Raw genomic sequence first — 22,027 nt, 5'->3', positions numbered from 1 at the left:
ATGCTTCTTGCACAATATTGTCAACTGTGAGCAGTGAAACACCCAGAGCCAGTTTGTACTCTTTTTCTCTTCATCCAGTAATTATGGCTTTTGTATCTTGGTCTCAAACACTTTTTTACTGTTCCATATTGTCAGCCATTAAACAAGATCCCTTTCTCTCTCTTCCCTATGTGTAAATCTACTTCAGCATCTACCTTTACCAAACTCCCAGCATTACAATAATCCATACCATTTGTTCTCATTCACCAAATGCAATGCCAAATCAGGGAGATGGTTAACATAGTTAATACAGCGTTGATTTAAAATCTCATTATGGTCATGACTCTTTGTCAACATGGATGGATTTTAAATGGAAGCAGCCATGTTAAGAAATGGAAATTATTTGATTTAACTTCATATGGTTCTGCTCCATTCTGTAACACATCACTTTTGAACTATGCACATCCTAAAAATAGAAAAAAAAACCATGCCCCAAACAATGCTTCCCTTCTCAAGTTGCTGCAAGTTTTACTTTCCACTAAAATAAATATCAGAAAGTTTGGATGACTCAAAATCTAATAATAGAAATACCAATGTTCCAAATAATATTTTCCTTCTCAAATTGCAGCGTATTTTACTTTATATAAATAAATATCAGGAGGAAAGCTTTAAAATAGCATCCCACTTATGTCAAGGTACATCAAAATAATGAACTTCATCAATGGTGTTTTTCAAAAAAGATGGTAAGACAGAGTTGCCACAATGCAGATCATATCAGCCTAATGGAACCAGCTTACATAATGTAATAAAATTGGTCACAGGGAATCCATCAGTTTGGCTTTGCAGTTTGTGGAACATTAGTTTGATGTTGCAGATGGGGAGGAAGGAGATAGTGCAAATAAAAATGATCTTAAATTAACTATGCCAAATAAAGAATTATCTTAAACATTGAAAAAAAGTCATAATAAATTGAACTAACAATCACTTGCATGGCTCGCACTTAATCATGATTTTGGTTATCTCGAATAAACACTGATATTTAAAGTAAAACTGAAAAATATATTGTTGTTCTTCCAGCATCTACATTCCAGTTTTCACATCTAACTCCAAGTGAGTTTTTGATTTTTAGCCAAGGAAAGTGGGTTAAAGAATATAGTCCCCAAACAGCATTTACAGGACCACGCAACTCCAAACTGTTAAATTCAGTCATTGGAGGTTGGTAAAATCATTATGCTACCGATGATCTGAAACACTCAGGACTGGACAAGTATCGGTTAACTGCATTGTTCGGATAACTGAGAAATGGCTTTAAGCAGCCCAATAGCAGCAGCAGAATACTTGTATCAGTCATCGCTGATCCATGACACCTCACCACCACCAGACCTGCCCTGGAGCCCAGGGTCCCTGCTCCAATCCCAGACACTTCCCCATTGCCGTCGCCGAGCCTGCCCGTGAGCCCGAGGTCCCCGCTCTGATCTCCACCACCACCCCACTGCTGTCACCAAACCTGGCCATGAACCCGGGGTCCCTGCTCCGATCCTAGACACCTCCCTACCACTGTCACCAAATGTACCTGGGAGCCAAGGTCCCTGCTCCTGCTGCCACTGCCACCCCCCCTCCCCACTGGTCCAATGCTGCCAAAAAATCAGTGCACCCCTGCGGTTACCCTAATGCTTCCGGATTAGATTTGTTCTGACACCGACTTTGGGGACAGCAGAGAACCAGTGAAGTACAGTGGAGGGTAAAAAAGAAATGGAAAGAGGGAGGGAAGAGAGTTACCTAACATGAGGACAATCTCCCCATGAGCTGCCTGACCCATTGACTTCCTCCAGTCACTCACTGATGTTACCAAACTGGCGTTAACAGTGCACAAGAATAAATTCAAAAATAACTTGTAAACAAGATGTATGAAAATACTATATGAATGCATATTTTCTATTTTTTTGTATGATATTAGAGTAAAAGACCATTAAGAACTTAGCTCAATGACTTGGAAAAAAATAATGATTTATATACGAAATGGTTTTCCGCCTGACTGGCAAAAGCTGGACTGAGTAGATGCGGTGATGATTTCCAAAAGGCTTTCCTTATTGGATCACAATCTCTCAAAACCTTAACTGGGGGCCAGAAAATGAATCACACAACCAGAAGCAGGCCAGAATAAACACTAAAACAGAATCAATTGGAAAAAGGGAAAATGGTGGGAAATAACATTACGACAATAACACTATCTACATATTTGCTAACCATACCATGGAAAGTGGGTTGTATAAAGGGGGTGTGTCAGCATACTCGATGTAGATAGAAAACTTGGGTTAATGGTGTACCAACAACTTTGCAATCAATGTCACCAAAACTAAGGAAATGATTGTTGACTTCAGGAAAGGAAAGCCAGAGATATACAATCCAGTGATCATTGCGGCATTAGGGGTAGAGAGAATGAGCAAATTTAAGTTCTTGACAGTCACCTTCTCAGACGATATTTCCTGGACCCAACACACTAATGGTATCGTGAGGAAAGCACGTCAGCGCCTCTACTTCCTCAGGTGTTTGCAGAGGTTTGGTATGACATTGGAAACCCTGGCAAATTTCTACAGAGGTGTGATTGAAAGTGTGCTGACCAGCAGTTATGGGGACATCAATATCCCTGAGCGTAAAGCCCTCCAAATGGACACGGCCCTAGGACATCACAGGAAAAAGCGTCCCCACTACGGAGTACATCTACAGTGAGCACCTCTGCCGGAGAGTAGCAGCAATCATCAAAGACCAATAGTAACCAGCACATGCTCTGTTCTCCCTGCTGCTATCAGGAAAGAGGTATAAGATTTGCACTACCAGGTTCAGTAACAGCTGTTACCCCTCCAACATCTGACTCCTCAATGTCAAACTCAATCAGGGACTCATTTCAGAACTCCTACGTGTGAACTTTATTAAATTTATTTTTTATTCTCTCTGTATTGCACAGTTTGTTTACACGTATTATCTGTTTACAGTTCTTTGTTTACATGTATATGCTGTATGCAGTTTATTTTTGCACTACCAATGAGTGGTAATTCTGCCACGCCCACAGGAGAAAGAATCTCAGGGTTGTACAGGTACATGATCCTTTATCCGGACATCTAAAATCCGGAAAACTCCAAAATCCAGCAAGTGAGGAGGAAAGAGGCGGCAGCGCGAGTCAGGCGGGCGAGGGGGGGGAGACCGGCAGCGCGAGTCGGGCGGCCGGGAGACCGGCAGCGTGAATCGGGTGGGCAAGGGAGGGTGGGGGAAGACGGCAGGGCGACTGGAAAGGGGTGGGGGGGTGGATACAGCAGCACAATTCGGATGGGCTTAAATCTGACTTTCTGAAATCCGGGAAAAAAAATCGAAATTCAGAACACACTGTCCCCCGAGGGTTCCAGATAAAGGATCGTGTACCTGTATGTGATGTCATGTACGTACTCTGCCAATTAATCTGAAACCCGAATCTGAAATGTACAAGTGATCAATTTCTTCACTGTGCATGCTTTCCCATGTTGCCATTTTCAGATACAAATACAGGCAGTTCCTGCATTGCACAAAGGTAGTTTTTGAGAATTGTTAAAGTCAGAAAAATCCCCTTTTCTATAGCTATTTGTATGGTTCTGCAGAAACTTCTCACAATTATTTTTATTTCTTCAAAAATCCTTCCTAACGCTATCTATATATGAAATACATACATATATATATATAGGCTAGATTGGGTCCTTTACCGGCACCACCTACGGCTCCTAGAACGCTTCCACCAGCGTTGTCTCCGCTCCATCCTCAACATCCATTGGAGCGCTTACACCCCTAACGTCGAAGTACTCGAGATGGCAGAGGTCGACAGCATCGAGTCCACGCTGCTGAAGATCCAGCTGCGCTGGATGGGTCACGTCTCCAGAATGGAGGACCATCGCCTTCCCAAGATCGTGTTATATGGCGAGCTCTCCACTGGCCACCGTGACAGAGGTGCACCAAAGAAAAGGTACAAGGACTAACCCAACACCCAACCCCAACCAACCAATTTTCCCTTGCAACCGCTGCAATCGTGTCTGCCTGTCCCGCATCGGACTTGTCAGCCACAAACGAGCCTGCAGCTGACGTGGACTTTTTACCCCCTCCATAAATCTTCGTCCGCGAAGCCAAGCCAAAGAAGAAGATTGGCAATACCACAAAGCATTTTATTATTACTGCACCTGCTTGAAGAATTCTTTTGAAAAATCTATGGGAAAATTTGCACAAAGCCAGATTTCAGTAAACCAGGTCCTCCTTAACCCAGGGAGCCCCCTGGGTTAGAGTGTGGGCACTTTGACATTCAGTTTCTAACTCCATTATCAGTCTCTTAGTGAAGAAGGAGTCAAGAGATTGTTTTGCACTCCTTCTGTTTAGCTTCTTATTTCCAATTGACCACTAACTTGCTGTTTCACAACCAGGACACCGGGCAGAGGAATAAACCAAGCTCATATTAACAACTATAGCTAGCCCTTCACTGCAGATTTGTGACAATTTTTACACATCATAATTCTACTTGCACACCACTGTATCCAACATTTTGTTTCTAAGAAAAAAGGTAATAAATGAGGTACTAAATATGGAAATGTAAAACAAAAAATGGTTTATGAAAAATTCCACAGGAATTCCTAAGTAAGAAATTTTTCTGACTAATCAGTCAGGACAAAACAAACATTTTTAAAAAATTCTGTTTCCTTTTTTCCTTTCGATGTAACAACTAAAAAAAAACTTAAAATAGTGCAATTTCATAGTTACATGGTTACACTAACCAATAATATAATCCAAGGCCTTACTGCCTCAGCAGCCTCATCTGATCTTAACACATTTTCCCAAAGAAATGAATTCCTACCAAAGGAGGAACATGATGCTCGAATAGTGGAGGAATTAACAATTCACAGCAGGCAAAATAGCAGTTTTGTTTTTTTCAAAATAATCTCTTAAGTCTTTTGGAAAAAGATCAACTTGTTATCTTTCGGTGATTCTCACATTTTAATTTTTACTAAATGTTTGGATATTAATTATGTCATAAATTCAAGATTCTTTTATTGTCATCTGATAATAAAGAAAATGTAATGTTGCACAATTTTATTTCACTGCATAAGACAGACAGGGTTACCATTAGCATTGCCTGGAGCCCATTACAGAAAGAGAAGGAAAAGAGAGACCCTTTACACAGTCACTTCAAGGCAGGACTATTGTGGCTTTATTGTGCCACACCTTCTGTGTAAAAGGTATGAACACGGAATTGGGGGGGCAGGGGTCATTGTAGACACAGTGCCAAATTAACGTCTGTGTAGAAAGGCAGACCAGGCAGCTTGGGACCAGGACAGGAAAGGGACGTGACTGGCTGTTGTGTTACATGTCCCGCCTGTTTTGCTCCCAGAATGTGTAAAATGACACATTGGCCCAGCAGGGGCCAATGGTTCAGTGTAAACAAGCAAAGCCGGGGGCTTAAGTGTCCAAGGCTTCAACTCCACTGCTTCTGCAGCTCCTGTACAATCCAAACCTCCAGATCCAAACCTCTGATACGATCAGATATAAATATTCAGGGGTTGACAGACAGAGTAACGGGGTTCAAGAGTACCAAAGGCCTCATTTCTCCACTGAAATCTAAACCAATGATAGTTTTGTAAAGTTATTATTCTCTCCTCATAGGAAATGATGACCGATGACCTACCAACTTTCTCAAATAGAAACTTGTGTTTTTTGTTTTTAAACACAGCCGCTGCGTACCGAAATTTATTCCCAAAATTCCGGAACACATTCTGATAATTTACCTCCTGGAGCCATAGAAATTATTAAACACAACTGCAGGCAATTGGCAGCAATGGGGTAATGAATTGGACATTATTGATGACGCATGATGAAGTGTAAAGAATTACTCCATTAAGTTAAATCTGTTGGTATTGCGAAGGAGACATTCCGTTATGATAAGTGACAAATTGGGAAATTTGGGCTTCTTAAATAGTAACTAATATCCACAGCAATGCAACAGAACTCAACGTCTATTTCTTTGTAACAGAAGACAGACTTTGGGAAACTGTTTAGGTGAAAAATAAGTAGACATAATATTAAAAGATAAATGCGATGAGGGACATTCCTGCCTGATGAAAATGATATTCTACAAAAACAAAGATATATCATCGCTCTCATTCTGCAAATGTGCTCTCCACAGTAAATTAAGTCTGAGCTGCCTGTCAATGTTTATTTCTCGGCACGAACTGGGTATCTTGCTCGCTCACCATTTCTAAGAGAAATGTATGGGGGGGGGGGGGATTGCTGGGCATGAAAGTGTCTGTAAAATCATGTTTATTTGAGAGTGAGACTTATTAACAATTACATCAACGGAGCAAAGTCGCAGATATGAATCTGGAAAAAAAACTGTTTTACATCAAGCGGGTGTATATCGGTGGCTTTATATTAATGTTTCCCAATTTTCCCCTGCAACCGCGTCTGCCTGTCCCGCATCGGACTTGTCAGCCACAAATGAGCCTGCAGCTGACGTGGACATTTACCCCCTCCATAAATCTTCGTCCGCGAAGCCAAGCCAAAGAAGAAAGATATTAATGTTTAGTTGGAAATCTGGGATTTATAACGGTTGAACAAGAATTCATGTTTTTTTTTCCTATGTAATAACTGGCATATTTGTAATGGCTGGAACTATGGTGATTATACAGTATTTTTTAGCAGATTTTGTGTAAAATGTACATTATATCAGCAGATTAGTTTTCAATTTGAATAATCTCTCTGGATTTATCAGTCTCTGATGCTTACGGGCACGTTGCACATAGGTGTTACATCATGGTCGACGTTGACACAGTGGTGTCCCACGTTCAGCCTACGTAAATACCACAACTAAGGTATTTAGTCTAAACCCATGATGAAAATCCGAAATTTTGGAGTTTTGGTCATTCCTGTGTGATCAAACATTCAAGAAGATAAGTGTGAAATTAACGACAGAAAAAAAAACCCATTAGTTCTATGTAAAAAAAAACAATTGAGACAAATGAGCATTTATCATCGAATAGAGAAACCCAGTAATCAAATGCTTGTTTTGGATAGAAAACTTGAATACGAATAACAGACTCTTGACATTTATCTGTGGTCAATTTTGAAATATTTTGAATGTCAACTAAGGAACAAAAAAAATCTTCTTTTTGGAAATATGTTCTACAAGCTTGATTTAAAAAACAAATCTCATGTAGGTTAAGCGGTTTATGCAGCAAAGCCAAATCCTAAACCTTTCTCTTTTTTTTTAATCTCTCACTGGCTCCCTGAAGTCTCATATTTTTGTATTACAATACAGGCAGTCCTGAACATACGACCTACACAAGTTACGTCCACCTGCATATACGATCAAATTTTTAAAAACTGTACATATGCAGAGATTCTTCATTAAAAGTTCATTTGTCAATTTCTTTTTGAAAAATTGCTTCAATACCTTGTAAAAACATGCAAATCTGACATGACCAATCCTTCGGTCCCAATTACAGTTGTAAATTAAAGCTACCTGAATATGGGAGGTCAATCAGCTTATCAAGTCTGTGCTGACTCCCAGCGCCATCCCATTAATGTTATTCCAGTATTTCTCTGGCTGCAATTAATTCAACCGCATGTGCCCATCAATCCCACTCTGATTCTCCCTCCACCCATCTACAGAGAGTATACAGTAATCAGTTAACCTACCAATTTGTGAGTCTTTGGGATGTAGGAGAGGACTGAAGCACCTGGAGAAAAATCGTATGGTCACAAGGAGATTGTGTGAATTCCACACAAATAGCATTGAAGCTCAGGATTGAATCTAGTTCACTGGAGCAACAGGACACAAAGCAGTAGTTGCTCCACTACCATGCTGCCCATAAACGAGGACCATCCATTTTGTTTCCTTAACTTCATTCTTATTAAATTCACTGTTCAAGTCCATGCTGGATAAACGTGGTTTCTTCTCAGATGCTGCCTCCTTTGCTTTCAAAACAATTGTCAGCCTTTCTCCTTAAAAAGCCACTGTGCCCTTGGAAATGAGCTCTAGTCAAGTAACTCTTCCCCCATATTTTTCAATCCAATGCCACCTCATAAATCCTTGATTTTTCCAGTGCTGAAACAGCCTTCCTCAAAGCAACAAATGTTGTCCCATTGTAATTAACCATGATAGATTGCTTTTGTTTCAATCCTGAGCCTTTAACATAGTCAACCAAGACATCCTCCTCCACCACTTTGTAGTCAGTTTTGCTTTTATTGACACTGAACCCTTTATATTCAAGTGATATTTTCAGAAAATATGGTTTGAGGTGCCGATAAAACTGACAACGCCCAGCCTTACTGAACTGTTCATACAAATGTCTATGGACTGTATTTCACAAAGAATCAGACTCCATGACATCACCCATCAATTTATATGCTGCTGCTCACCTCGCTGTTGAAAAGCCACTCACAAAGAGATCAGTCTGTGTTGCAATTGCATTAATTGTGTTTAAAAACACAATCAAGTTACAGGTAGTCCTCAACTTACAACCTATAAAAGTTACACCCACCTGCACATACAACCAAAATTAAAAAAAATACTCTATGTATGTTGAGATTCTTCATTAAAGGTTCATTTGTTGCAATTTTGAGAAATTGCTTTACTACCTCGTTAAGACATGCAAATCTGACACGACCAATCCGAGTCAGTCTAAATTATGGTCGTAAGTTGAGGACTATCTGTATTTATCACAGAGGTCCTACAGATGGGGTTAACCAATCCATTATTTCACTCCTTTACCCAGTGGCTGACAAAAGGGGCCAGACATCAGGCACTGGAATGGAACTGGCAGCAAACTGAGTACTATGCTTCTGATCCTACAAATGGGATTTCATACATCAGGCCCCACAAGAGGGCTGCCACCTGCTTGGCATTGCACTAATCAGCATTGAGAAAATCAAGAGGGAGAAGCATGCCAATCTGCATCTTGTGTTTGCCTTCTATGCTCTTCCTTCAGCCACACCAATCTTTTGGAGCCCCATGTTTTGCTACTGTCGCCTTCTCACACTGCGAAGCAGCCTCCAAATTACACGAGATCCTGGGTGTGGATCCTGAGTTAATGCTCCTGTGAGACTGTGATGGTTTTATAATTTCTCTCTAACCTCAAAGACTAGCTAATGGTCTTAAATATCTCTGGTACCAGAGACATTTAAAATAGGTCAAACATGGGTAATTAGAAATAAATGCTTCAAAAATATCAATTTAAAACACACATTCAAATCTTATAAGCCAATTACAAACTTCAACATTAAGTATTGTACAATAAAAATACTTAGTAAACCTGAGGTCTGCGACAAATTTTGCATCCAACCTCTTGCCTTAGCATTACTGTGCCGCACCAAGTTAGCCGATTCTTGGTTTCCTTGCCAGATTGCACAGACACAAGTTTGGAATGTTCTGCCTCACAAAGACATCTCACTCAGTAAAAGGGCAAATGTATTTCAGACCAATGGTTTTGTACCTTAATTCATTGTCCTCCACACTGTAAAAATATCAAGCTGCGAATAATGTTTAAAAAAAATTCCAGATACTACAATTACTGTTAAAGTAATCGATGCTTTTACCACCTCCCAGACCAACTATTTCAAACAATGGCCACACTGTTAGCGTAGCGGTTAGCACAACACTGCTACAGCGCTAACTATCGGGACTGGACTTTGAATCCCCATATGGAGCTTGCACATTCTCCCAGTGTCTGCCTGGGTCTTCCCCTGAGGCTCCTGTTTTCTCCACCGTTCAAAACATACTGGGAATTGTAGGTCAACTGTGTGTAATGGGGCGGTATAGTCTTGTGGGCCAAAATGGCCTGTGGCCATGCTGTATATCTAAAGTTAAAGAAAAATGAAATTCTCAGTAAAGGCCATGTACTCCATTCTAAACTTTAGATAATTTAATTCCTTGTAAATCACATTCTATTGCGAGGCACTTAGACAGGTACAGGAACAGACATAGAATCAAAGGTAATAGACCACGTGAAGGCAGATGGAATTACAGTATTTTAAAATCGGCATCATGGCTGGCACAAGTATTGTGGACCAAAGGCTCTGCTCCTGCACTCTACTACCCTCCCCAAATCCACACATCACGGATTTACCCTATTCACTTTTGCTCCAATTTTACCTGCTCACTCACACATTTAAGGATGTTCTCCTGTTACGGACACCTTCAGAACTTGTCATTCTTACATTTCCAGACTTTGTGTATCCTTCCATTTCATCAATAAAATTAACGCAATAAAAATAACACATTTAGTTATTTGATCGCCGTGAAATTCCTCAACTCTCTTTTTGCAGTCAAGATTTTAGCCACCTGCTTTGGAGCAATATTTATTCATTTTTGTCCAGTTACATCTACACAGAATCACTGGGAAAGGTACTAAGCTCAGTTGTTTTAAACACGAGAGATTTGTGGCGCACTCTTTACCCAAAAAGTACATTTTATCACTTAACATTTTTCATTTAACAAAATTTTCCAACTATGTCACAGTTCCACATCTTCATTAGCAACTTATGAAAATCCATTACCCAAATTCAAAGATGAATATGGAATAAGGCTCATTACACTCTTCATCCTAAACAAAGGAGCAGTTTGGTGAAAAGCTCTTAAGCAAACAGGATGGAGAAGGTTCAAAAATAGAACCCAGAAGTGAAACAGAGGGTGATAAAGTCACAGAGGATCCTTTAATGAGTCAATTAGCAACTGTTTTTGTCATTTAGGGGTAGATTGTGAAGGAAGAACAGTAAATACCAGTCACCCCACATACATCACAGAAGATACATCACACTCATCAAGATATCACAGGAAAACATGTCTGTAACAGCCTAGTTCCCAAGGCCTAGATTTCCTTATAAAATTCAGTTAGCACTGCATGAAAAAACCAGTGTTTCCCTGCATACAAGACTGGCTCTCAACTTGCTGGGTGCTTTTTTACCAGGCTTTCCTCAGCTGGGCATTTATGTTGGATTTCAGTAGTTATGCAAGACAATCTACCCAAAAGCCAGTGACTGAAACATTCATCTGAATGGAAATGAAACAAAGGTGATGTACTATTTTTTGAATGTTCATTACTCTTTATAATGCTTTAATTTTTTTCACCAAAATTAATTTTAATTATTTAACCTCCTTCAGAATACTATTTTCTAAATAAGCAAAAGCACTTCTATTTTAGAACCAATTGGCCAGGGTTTGGCCACCTGTCAATTCATCCAGCTGTTTTGTGGCCTATAACAACCATTCTCAACCTTTAATTGGTTATGGCCCCCTTAGGACTCTGTTCAAAGTTTATGGGGCCCCCTGCCCTGAAGCAGTCAAGTTTAGTTGGCTGATTTTTTTTCATACTTCTCTCCAAGCAATTATAAAAAAAAACCTTTGAAATATTTATATTACGCGAGGTGATAAGAAAACCAGGCTTTTTCATTCTTATTGACATGTAAGAAAGAAGAAAACATGAACATACAAAAAAATTAAACAAAAATCCTCCAATGGTTTGTACACAATGAGTCATTAGGGAATCTTAAGCATAAACCTGAGGATGTGAATGAAAACTTAATAAAAAGAATTTTGAAAACTCTTTTTAACAAAGTGAAAATTTCAGTGAGATCCTGGAGCTTTATGTTCCTGTGCAAGTATTTTTGATGTCAGGCTCCAAATTGGATAATGACAGTCAAAGGTCACCTCTTGTGATATCCTGGATTTTGTCAAGGAAATGTTTAATCGATGGGGCGTGGCAAGATGGCGTAGAGTCTAGATGTGCAATCTCGACCTCTCTGGCCAGACTTTTAAATACCTGTTTTTTAACCCTTTGTTTTCAAGTTTAAACTTTTTAAATTTTAGTTTAAATTATTAAGGAATTATTATGACCATTAATGGTAAAAAGACTAAACCTCAAGTTCATAAGAAGTTACATTTTCGAAGTGCTGAAGATTTAGGGCCTAGACGACTTGATACAGCTCCAGGCTCAATCTTTTCATTGTCTAAACCCCAAAGATTGCCTGTGGAGGCTGAAAAAAAATCTATTGCTCACCAAATGAAGGATGGCGCTGGAATTACCCATTCTCCGGAAGAAGGTGCATGTTCCCAAGAAGTGGACCCCGATTTGGAAAGCCTTTCGATTTCAACGGAGGGAGCACGCAGGAAGACAACTCCATTGTTGGAAATGCATCAGGTAGCATTTCAATCTGAAGAAATCGTTTTTCTTCGTGAATTGATGAAAAAACAACGAGATACGGGGGGAAACCAACGGCGACCCCCTGAGGAAGTCGGGGTGCCGTCGCTGGGAGTCCAGACCCGCAGTAAAACTTTTAAAATGCCTTCTGTCAGTTGCAGCAGGAGCTGCTGTTACCTTGTTCTGCCACTATGTCAGAGAGAGCAGAGGTGAGCTTTACTGACTTACAGTGTATGCAATTGAATGCAATTATTCAAGCTGTTATAAAACCTTTGTTGACATCTCAAATGATGAAATGGTTCATATGAATGCTGGTATAAGTTCAGAATTAAATATGGTTAAGACATGTGTGGATGCATCTTATGAAGAATTCAAAAAATTTAAGACTGCTTTTTTGGACTGTAAACAAGTCATTTCTAACACAGAAAAAGTGTTGAAGGTGGAAAAATCAGTCATAGATTTAGGAAAACGTGAGAAGGAGTTAGAAAGAAAAGTAGATTATTTGGAGAATCAAAGCAGAAAGAATAATGAGAAAATTGTTGGTTTGCCAGAAGGTATAGAAGGACAAGATCCTCTTCGTTCCTTTAAAGACTGGATTCCGCAAATGTTAGGGTAAGAATTTTTGTCTGGGAGATTGGCACTGGAAAGAGCCCATAGAGCTTTAAGAAGAACGCCCTCAGCTGGTCAACACCGAGACCGGTAATAATTCGATGTTTGAGTTATTTGGATAAAGAAGCAATACTTCGACTTGCAGTACAAAATGCGAGACAACAACAAACCCCATTATTGATTCAGAATAGCAGAGTCTTTTTTTATCCTGATCTGAGTCAAGAGGTCATTAAACGTCGACGTCGATTCAATCCAGTTAAAGAAGTTTTGTGGCGTAAAGGTTATAAGTCTACTTTTCGTTACCCTGCAGTGTTGAAAGTGTTTTATGGAGACTATCAATTTTGGTTTTTTTGAAATTGATCGTGAAGCAATGATTTTTGCTGAATCATTGCCAGATATAAGAGGACAAAGACGTAGTCCACCATTATCCCCTAAAAAAAAATCTGGTTGCTCTGGAAATGGAAGAAATGGCAGAAATGGGAAAAACAGGAATGGAAAGAGTCCAACTTCCTTCTGAACTGGGATCTTTGAGATTGGAATCTTCTGGATGAAAAGAAGAATTTTCTTATTTTTTTATTTTGTTATTATGATGTTACTGACTGTTTGGCTGAACTAAATTCTTTACTAGGCATCAGCCATTGGTGGGTGACCCACACCCAATTTTTGTTTAGGGGATTACTACCTTTTGGTAGTTTTTTTTTTGGGGGGGGGGGTTCTTTTTTTTATTGTTTTTTTTATTTTTTTTTCTTCATTTTTTTTAGTTTTTAATTTGTGATTTTTTTTATTGGAGGGCCTATATACATTGATTAGAGTTTTTATATAAACATATAATTGGTATTTAGAAATAATAGTAGATATGTCAAAGTTACTATTTTTAATGTTCGAGGATTAAATAGTACGATTAAACGTAAGCGAGTCTTGGCGTATATTAAGAAAATGAAAATTGATATTGCCTTTTTACAAGAAACACATTTGAATGTGAAGGAAAGCGTGAAATTAAAAAGGGACTGGGTTGGGATTCTTCTTCATTTAGTTCTAGAGCTAAAGGTGTAGCAATTTGATACTTAAAAATTTATCTTTTGCATTACAATCAATGGAGGAAAAGGCAGGATGTATTCTTAAATTGAATTGTAAGATTTTTAGTGAATTTTGGATTTACTTAATATTTATGCCCCAAATGCAGATGATGAAATATTTATTTCATATGCATTTTTATGTTTGGGTCGGGCTAATGATAATATTTTAGTTGGTGGTGATTTTAATTGTGTTTTGGAACCTTTATTAGATAAATCTCCGAAGAAAGTTAAGAAATCCAAGATGGCAATTCAGGTGCAAGCGTTGATGAAAGATCTTAATTTAGTAGATATTAAAGACGTCTTAATCCGACAGAGAAAAAGTTCTCCTTTTATTCATCTAGACATGAATCGTTTTCAAGGATTGACTTCTTTTTAGTATCGGCACATTTACAAGGGAAAATACAACAAGCGGAATATAAAAGTACGGTGATTTCAGATCACTCTGTTATATTTTACATATGCAACTTCGGAGAAAATTCAAGTGGCTTATCGTTGGAGGTTTAATACAATGTTGTTAAAAAATATGGAATTTATTGATATTTTGAAAAAACAAATTAATTTTTATTTTAAAGAAAATTCTAATTCTGTTCAAAGTAAGTTTGTATTATGGGATGTTATGAAAGCCTATTAATTAGTTATACTTATAAAATTAAAAAGAATCGATTAAATCAGAGTCTTGAATTAGAGAAACAGATCGATGAATTTGAAAAGGAATTTCGGAAAGATGCTACAGAAGATCAGAAAATAGAATTATCTAGGCTGAAATTGAAATATAATACTTTGCAATCTTATCAATATCAATGTGTGATTAATAGGACTAAACAATGGTATTACAAATGGGGAGAGAAAGCACATAAGGTATTGGCGTGGCAATTAAAGAAAGAACAGATATCGAGGACTATTAATTATGTGAGACGGAATTCTCTTATTACTTATAAACCTCGTGAGATTAAAGATGAGTTTTATTCATTTTATAAAAAGTTTTATACATCTGAAGGAAAACAGGAAACTGGATCAATTGATCTTTTTTTAATCACAGTTGAATTTAACGATATTAGAGGATGGAGATATACAGGAGTTAGAAGAACCATTTACTGATTCGGAAATGCCGAACGGTAAATCGCCTAGTGATGATGGATTTTCGGTTGAATTTTATAAAATTTTTAATGATGATTTATCTACAGTGTTTGGGGATGTATTACGTCAAGTTGGAGAACATTATGATTTACCTGAGTCTTGTTCTAGTGAATTGCAGTAATTCCTAAAAAAGATAGAGATCCGTTGAAAGTATCTTCATATAGACCAATTTTGTTGTTAAATGTAGATTATAAAATAATAGCTAAAATATTAGCGAATAGATTGATCAATATGAATCAACTTTGGTAAGAATTTAGCCAAACAGGTTTTATAAAGAATAGATATGCTTCAGATTACATTTTGCGCGTGATTAGTTTGATTAATAGATTTCGACAATCTTTAGATCATCCGATGGTGATATCCTTAGATTTTTTGTTTAAAGTTTTGGAGAAATTTAAGTTTGGTCCTTCTTTTAGTGGTTGGTTTAGGGCTCTATATACTAAACCAGTAGCTAGAGTATTGACGAATGGTTTGATTTCGGAATCTTTTAAGTTAATTCGATCAACTCGTCAAGGTTGTCCTTTATCACCAGCTTTGTTTGGTTTGCTGATGATGTATTGGTGTATTTAACAAAGCCACCAGCTCAGTCACTTTTGCATTTGAAGGTATGTTTAATACAATATGGATGTCTTTCTGGATATAAAGTTAATTGGGAAAAAAAGTGAAATATTACCGGTAAGTGAAGGAGATTAATCAGTTTATAAGAATATTATTAATTTGAAGTGGACTGATCGAATTAAATATCTGGGTATAATTTTGAATGTTAATTATCAATCTTTATATAAATTAAATTATGCTCTGTTAATGAAAAAAATGAAAACTGATTTGATTAAATGGAAAGATTTACCTATTAATTTAATGGGAAGGATAAATACAATTAAGATGAATATCTTTCCGTGTATACAATACTTGTTTCAATCTATTCCGTATTTACTTGATAATTTTTTTTTTTGAGATTTAAATAAAATGGTTAGGGAGTTTTTATGGAGGGGTAAATTTTTGAGAGGAGCTTTGAATAAATTAACTTGGAAATATGAGTTAGGGGGACTACATTTACCACATTTTCAAAATTATTATGAGGCGGCCCAACTTAAACTTATTAGTTCATTGATGGATTTGGTATGGCCTCCTAGTTGGGCTAAAATTGAGATGGCAAGTATTTCTGAATTTGAAATACATCAATTTTTCTTTAGGTGGAATATAAATTTGTTACAACAATATAATGTGCCTATACTAAAACATTTAATGAACTTATGGATAAAGAAAAATAAAATTATAGGCTCTAGGGGTAATTTATTGGCTTTGACTCCGTTGTATAATAATCAACATTTCTTTTTCAATACATAATCAAAGTTTATCGCATTGGAGATTTAAAGGTGTGAAAAATTTGGGAGATTGTTTTAAAGAGGGTAAGTTTTTGTCTTTTAATCAGATGAGGGAAGATTTTGGTATTGATAAGAATTCTTTATTTCTTTATTATCAAATTCCATCTTTGGAAAGATGTATGTTTGGTAGATATATGATTTTACCTAAAATGACTAAATTTGAGACTTTTCTTATGAAGGTACCAGAGAAGGGTTATATTTCATTTATGTATCAAATATTACAGGATGGTATGGATAAAAAGGGTTGGGATAGATCTAAAATTAAATGGGAAGCGGCTATTGGTTTTATTTTTTCTGAAGAAGATTGGTTAGATATCTGTTATGATAGTGTAACTAGATTGATAAATGGCCGTTATGCAATGATTAATTACAATTTTTTACGTCAATTATATTTGACACCTGAAAAATTTTAAAAATATGGTTTTAATGAATCAGATTTGTGTTTCAGATGTGGTGATACGGTTGGAACTTTTTTCATACTGTTTGGTTATGTATACATATACAATTTTTTTGGAAGAAAATTCAATCGTTTTTAGAATATCTGTATAAGATTAAAATAGTTTTAGATCCAACAGTATTTTTATTGGGTAGTTTGTAACCTCTGAAAAGCTTGGGATTAGATAAATTCCAGTTTGTTTTTGTATATTTAGTTTTATCTGTAGCGAAAAAATGTATTGCTAGTACATGGAAAGATACAAATATGATTGATATTAATAGATGGCATGAGATGAAATATTGTTTAAAAATGGAAAAAATTACGTATGTTTCGTATGATAATTATAATTTTTAAATTAATAAGTGGCTGTTATACTTGGAATATTTAATTCCACCCATATAGCCTCAGTTGACAAGCCCTCTAGTCTGTCCTGAGCACTGTTGTGACTTTTTCCCTCATTAGCAATGCCACCCCTCTCTCTTTCAGCCCCCCCCTTCTATTGTGTCTGAAACACCAGAACCCTGGAACATTGAGCTGCCAGTCTTGCCCCTCCTGCAACCAAGTTTCACTGATGGCCACAATGTCATAATTGCACACGCCAATCCATGATAGTCTGCCCTTCCTACAATACTACACAGTGGAATAATGATCTGAGGTGCGCGCCTTGTAATAGACACACCTCAGACCATTATTCCACTATACTCAACCTTTTGATTCCTGTCTTTGCATGAAGTCTTCACATAATCTTTTTCCAACCCCACTCTACTATCTGCTCTGGCACTCTGGTTTCCATCCCCCTGCAAATCTAATTTAAACCCCCCACCCCAGAGCAGCACTCAGAAATCTTCCCACGTCCCTCTCCAGTTCAGATGCAAACCATCCTGCTCGTACTGGTCTCACCTTCCCTGGGAGAGAGCCCAATTATCCAGAAATCTGAAGTCCTCCCTCCTGCACACGTAAGCTATATTATCCTCCTATGGTCTAACCTCACCAGCATGTGGCACGGTAGCAATCTACTTGGCCCACAGCCTTCAATGGCTTGGCATTTCCAGTGCTCCTCTAAATACTTGTTAAATTATCCTCAGATCCCCTCTGAATTTCCTAACCCTAAATTTATGATCTCTAGTTATAAACATTTTTGACAAAGTTCTTGCTGACAGCCACTTATAACTACGTATACCTGAATCAAGTTTTTGCCTCCATCACCCAACATTAACCTGTGCAGTTCTCCTCAAAGCTGAAACATTCCATCTTGGTGAATCCCCTGAGCATGCTCTCCAGTGGAATTACATCTTCCAACACTGTGGTGACCAGAACTGCATAGTTCTCCAGCAGTCTTTTAACCATACTCTCTTAATTCATCTAATGTACACTTTGACTGCCAAGTGCCCTTTAAGCCTTCTTAAGCAACTTATTTATCTGTGCTGCTACCTTCAGGAATCTTTGGAAATGTTCCTCAGTACTCCCAAGGTCTTACCCTTCGTGGGTATCATTGTGTTACAAGCTGCACGTGACGAGCAGCAATAGACAATGAACCCAACAATGTTTAATTTTAAAACACTAATTTAAGAGTTAGAAATAAAATCATAGTCTTAACTCTTAAACTATCCTTAACACTAAATCTATCCCCAACTATGTACTAGTGTATGTGTGCGCGTGTGATATACCCAAACCATTACAGTCCAGGCCAAAGTCTAGAAAGTTACTTCAAAGTTCAGTCTTTCAAATTCAGTGTTGAAGTGAAGGCCCTTGAAATTTGATGCCCAGAATTAGTGTTGAACTGATGGGAAATCTGGAGTTCTGGCTGTTACAGACTCAGGAATTCTCCTTGCGTTGCCTCTGAAGGAATGTCCATCCACGCAAGCTATGATCATAACACTCCTGGTCCTTTTGTAGGCGAGACTCAAACTGGGCGGCCTCCATGAAGCTTCCAAGACCCTGGCACTGGTATCTCCAAGTGACTTCCACTGTTAGTCACACTCAAAAAGAAGCACTTTGCTTCCCAAAAGACCCTCCTGGCACAGGTCAATCCACCGAAAAGGCCCAGTCATTCATAGAACATGCTTTGCTTTGAATTCCACAAAAATGGCTGGCTACAAGAGCTGCTTCAAACTGCTGCTCTCTCTTCAGCAGTCAGAATGGTTTTCCCTTTCAAAAACACAATGTCTTTGCAAATGTATTGAATCTGGAACAGACTGTGACAAGCCTTCCCTCCATTCTTCCATTGCATCAAATTGTCACTGGGCTGTGACTTTTGTGATGGTGATTGTGTGAAATGTTCGATGTGACCATTCAGTTCCTCCTGTCTATACTATCCCTTACATTAATAATCCCATTTTACTAAAACAGGAGCTTCTCATACTAGACTTCCCAAATTGTACTTTTTATACTTATCAGGATAAAATTGTATTTGCCATTTTACTGGCCATTTTACCACTCATTCATGTAGTATTGCAGGTGAAGATTTCCTCTTCAAGATCAATATTCCCATTAATTTTAAGTCGTCAGCAACCTTAATCATGGTTCTCACATACTCATCCAGATTGTTGAACATCCCAGCATTGATTTTTGTGAAACTCCACTTGTCACAGACTTCCATTTGCTCACTCTCAACTTTCCCATCACTAAATCAATTTCAGATTAAATCTATGGGGTGTTACCTTTTGAATAAGTCTTCCATGTAGAATATTGACAAATGCTTTACTGAAATCCATCCAGCTGCACTAACTGCACCTGCTATCATAATCGTCTCCCCAATTAAAATTCAACCAAATTAGCCGCACAGAATCTCTCCTAATAAAGCTATGTCAGCCATTCTTGATTAATCCCTTCCTCTCCAAGTGCAGATTGATCCTGTTCTTTCAATAACTTCTCAACCACTTAAGTTACTACATTCAATGGCCTTCCCCTTCTGTCCTTTTTGAAAGAGATATTGTTCCGTTGTTATCTGGCACCTCTTTTATGGCCAAAGAAGGTTTATTGAAGAGTTCTGTCAGAACCCCAGTAATAACCTCACCTGCCTCACAAAGCAACCTGGGATACATCTCATCAGTTCCTTAGGATTTAATCTCCTTTAAATCTATTAACATATCCAATTCTTCCCCTTTTCTAATCATATCTTCTTCTTGCATTCATTCCACTTTATCCCTCCCTGAATTCTCCACATCCTTCATATTAAATGCAAATGAGAAGTAGATATTAAATACAATTTTTTTGTAATCCATAAACATGCCAAGAAGGACAGTAAAGGGGAACTTTTACTCAGTTAAGTCATAAACAACTCTGACTGTACTATTTTTGTTTAAAAGCTGGATTCCACATGTTCCAGAGCCACTTCTTTACTCATAGCACAGCCAGTATTCTCAATGCTAAAAGTGTACAGTTTTTAAAAACTGCACAATCATATGTACACAAGGTGGGGCGGAAACAGAAAATGGATGGGTTCTTGCCTGCCTATTTTCCCCACTCCTTTTCCAAAAGCATTGAATTCTTGTTAAGACATCATCAGTATGCCAGACACCTTCTAGTACCCCACCCAAGGAGTCAATCAGCTGGATTTTGCATTCAGAGAAGAATGTACTGTTTATTACACTTTCAGCTGCCCAAAGACTTTAAATGAGCTTTTGTGCACCAACTTAGTGTTGAGGGCCATTTCAACATAGCTTTTTTTTAAACTGGAGATGAGAGGCAAGTGCAGACAAGGCAAGAAGAAACCACACATCTCTTCAACCAGATTGAAAAATTATCACTGATACATGTTGTCTAGCAAAAATTGGGTTAATTCAGTTAATACAAGATTATTTACAGAGCAAAACAAATGGAAAGAAAAATTGGAAAACTGTAAAAAGTAGTATTAGAAATCTCCAACAATATCTAAAATTTGAAAAAGATAAGGCTTCACATTTATAAAAATAATCTTTTGGTGTCAGAAAAGCTGTTTGACCATTAATTTTTGTATTAAGAACAATTCCATCTCAATAGGCCAGCTCTTAATATTTTCTACCTTGTTGAGTGGGTAATGAAAGTAGAAGTCTATCATGTTCACACTCTTCATCAACTTCAATGCCAGAGGATTTGAGAATGTTTACTCGCAGGGAGAAGATGCAAACTCCACACAGACAGCAAAGGTTAGGATCAAACCTGGCTCACTGTTACTGAGAGGCGGTGGCTCTACAAGCTTGCTGCTGTGGAAGTGGAAACACTAGTCAAATTTCTCATTCAAACCAAGAGTATACAAACAATCACCACCTGCCCAACTAAATTGGGGAAGTTAGGGCTGATCAGGGATCAAAACAATATCTTGGTCTCTCTGGCTCCATATCTCATTGAAAATTATGGGAGTGTGGCGGCTCACCACAAGGCAGGCGAACCGACCCCACTTGTAAGCCATGCGGCAGAGAAACCGGCCAAAATGGCGCCATCGGGGGGGGAGAGGGGGGCGTTTCCCTTCCTTCCAGCTCGGGGCTCAGACACCCGTGCTTGGGGACCACGTGACACCCCGATGACGTCACCGCCCTCCAGCGCGGTTCTCAGCCAGGTCCGGGCTGGGAGTACAAGTGCAGCCCAGCAGCCTGCAATAAACTAGTCTGCTCAATGAGCTCAACCTGTCTGGTTGCGTGTGTTATTGCAGGAGCAGTGTAGCCGCCGCTACAATTGGTGACCCCGACAGGTTCAAACGTCTTTGAACCCATCATGAGCAAGCCTGGGATCAGCGCTATAGCCGTGAAACTGCCTGAATTCTGGGTTCGGGAGCCGGAGACCTGGTTCGTACACGTGGAGGCCCAGTTTCACCTCCGCCAGATTTCATCCGACACGACCAAATTCTACATGTGTTCACTGCCCTGGACCAGGCCACCGCCAGACGCATGCTGCACCTTGTTCAGCACCCACCCGCTGAGGACAAGTACAAGACCATCAAGCGAGTGCTTACCAGGTCCCTTGGACTATCTAGACACCAGCGTGCCGCTCGAGTGCTGCGCCTCGACGCCCTGGGGGACAGGTCCCCGATGGAACTGATGGACGAGATGATCGCGCTCATGGGTGAACACACAAACTGCCCACTTTTCGAGCGCATCTTCCTCGAACATATGCCTGGGGACATTCGCCCGCTGCTGGTTCAGGACAGCTTCACTGACCCGAGGAAGGTCGCCCAAAAGGCCCAAGAGCCAAGGCTCACACAATTCACGAAGGCTCAGTGGTCCAAAA

General features: G+C 38.7%; 1 protein-coding gene across 10 annotated transcripts in view; it reads right to left on the bottom strand.

Moving 5' to 3' along the window:
• The window catches only part of ncoa2 (nuclear receptor coactivator 2), a 363,375-nt gene that overhangs the window by 152,788 nt on the left and 188,560 nt on the right, over positions 1-22,027 (bottom strand). The window contains exon 1 of one of the 10 annotated variants that reach the window (XM_069921278.1): positions 7,681-7,700. The exons of the other annotated variants lie outside the window; for them this stretch is intronic. The gene's annotated coding sequence lies outside the window, so the exon portion shown is untranslated. Of the gene's footprint in view, positions 1-7,680; positions 7,701-22,027 lie in introns of those variants that run through there. 10 annotated transcript variants of the gene reach the window in all.

The sequence above is a fragment of the Narcine bancroftii genome, chromosome 2, assembly GCF_036971445.1.
Source record: "Narcine bancroftii isolate sNarBan1 chromosome 2, sNarBan1.hap1, whole genome shotgun sequence".
NCBI lineage: Eukaryota > Metazoa > Chordata > Chondrichthyes > Torpediniformes > Narcinidae > Narcine > Narcine bancroftii.
The sequence above is the reverse complement of the archived record's forward strand: the minus strand, read 5'-3'. Positions and strand labels throughout refer to the sequence as shown.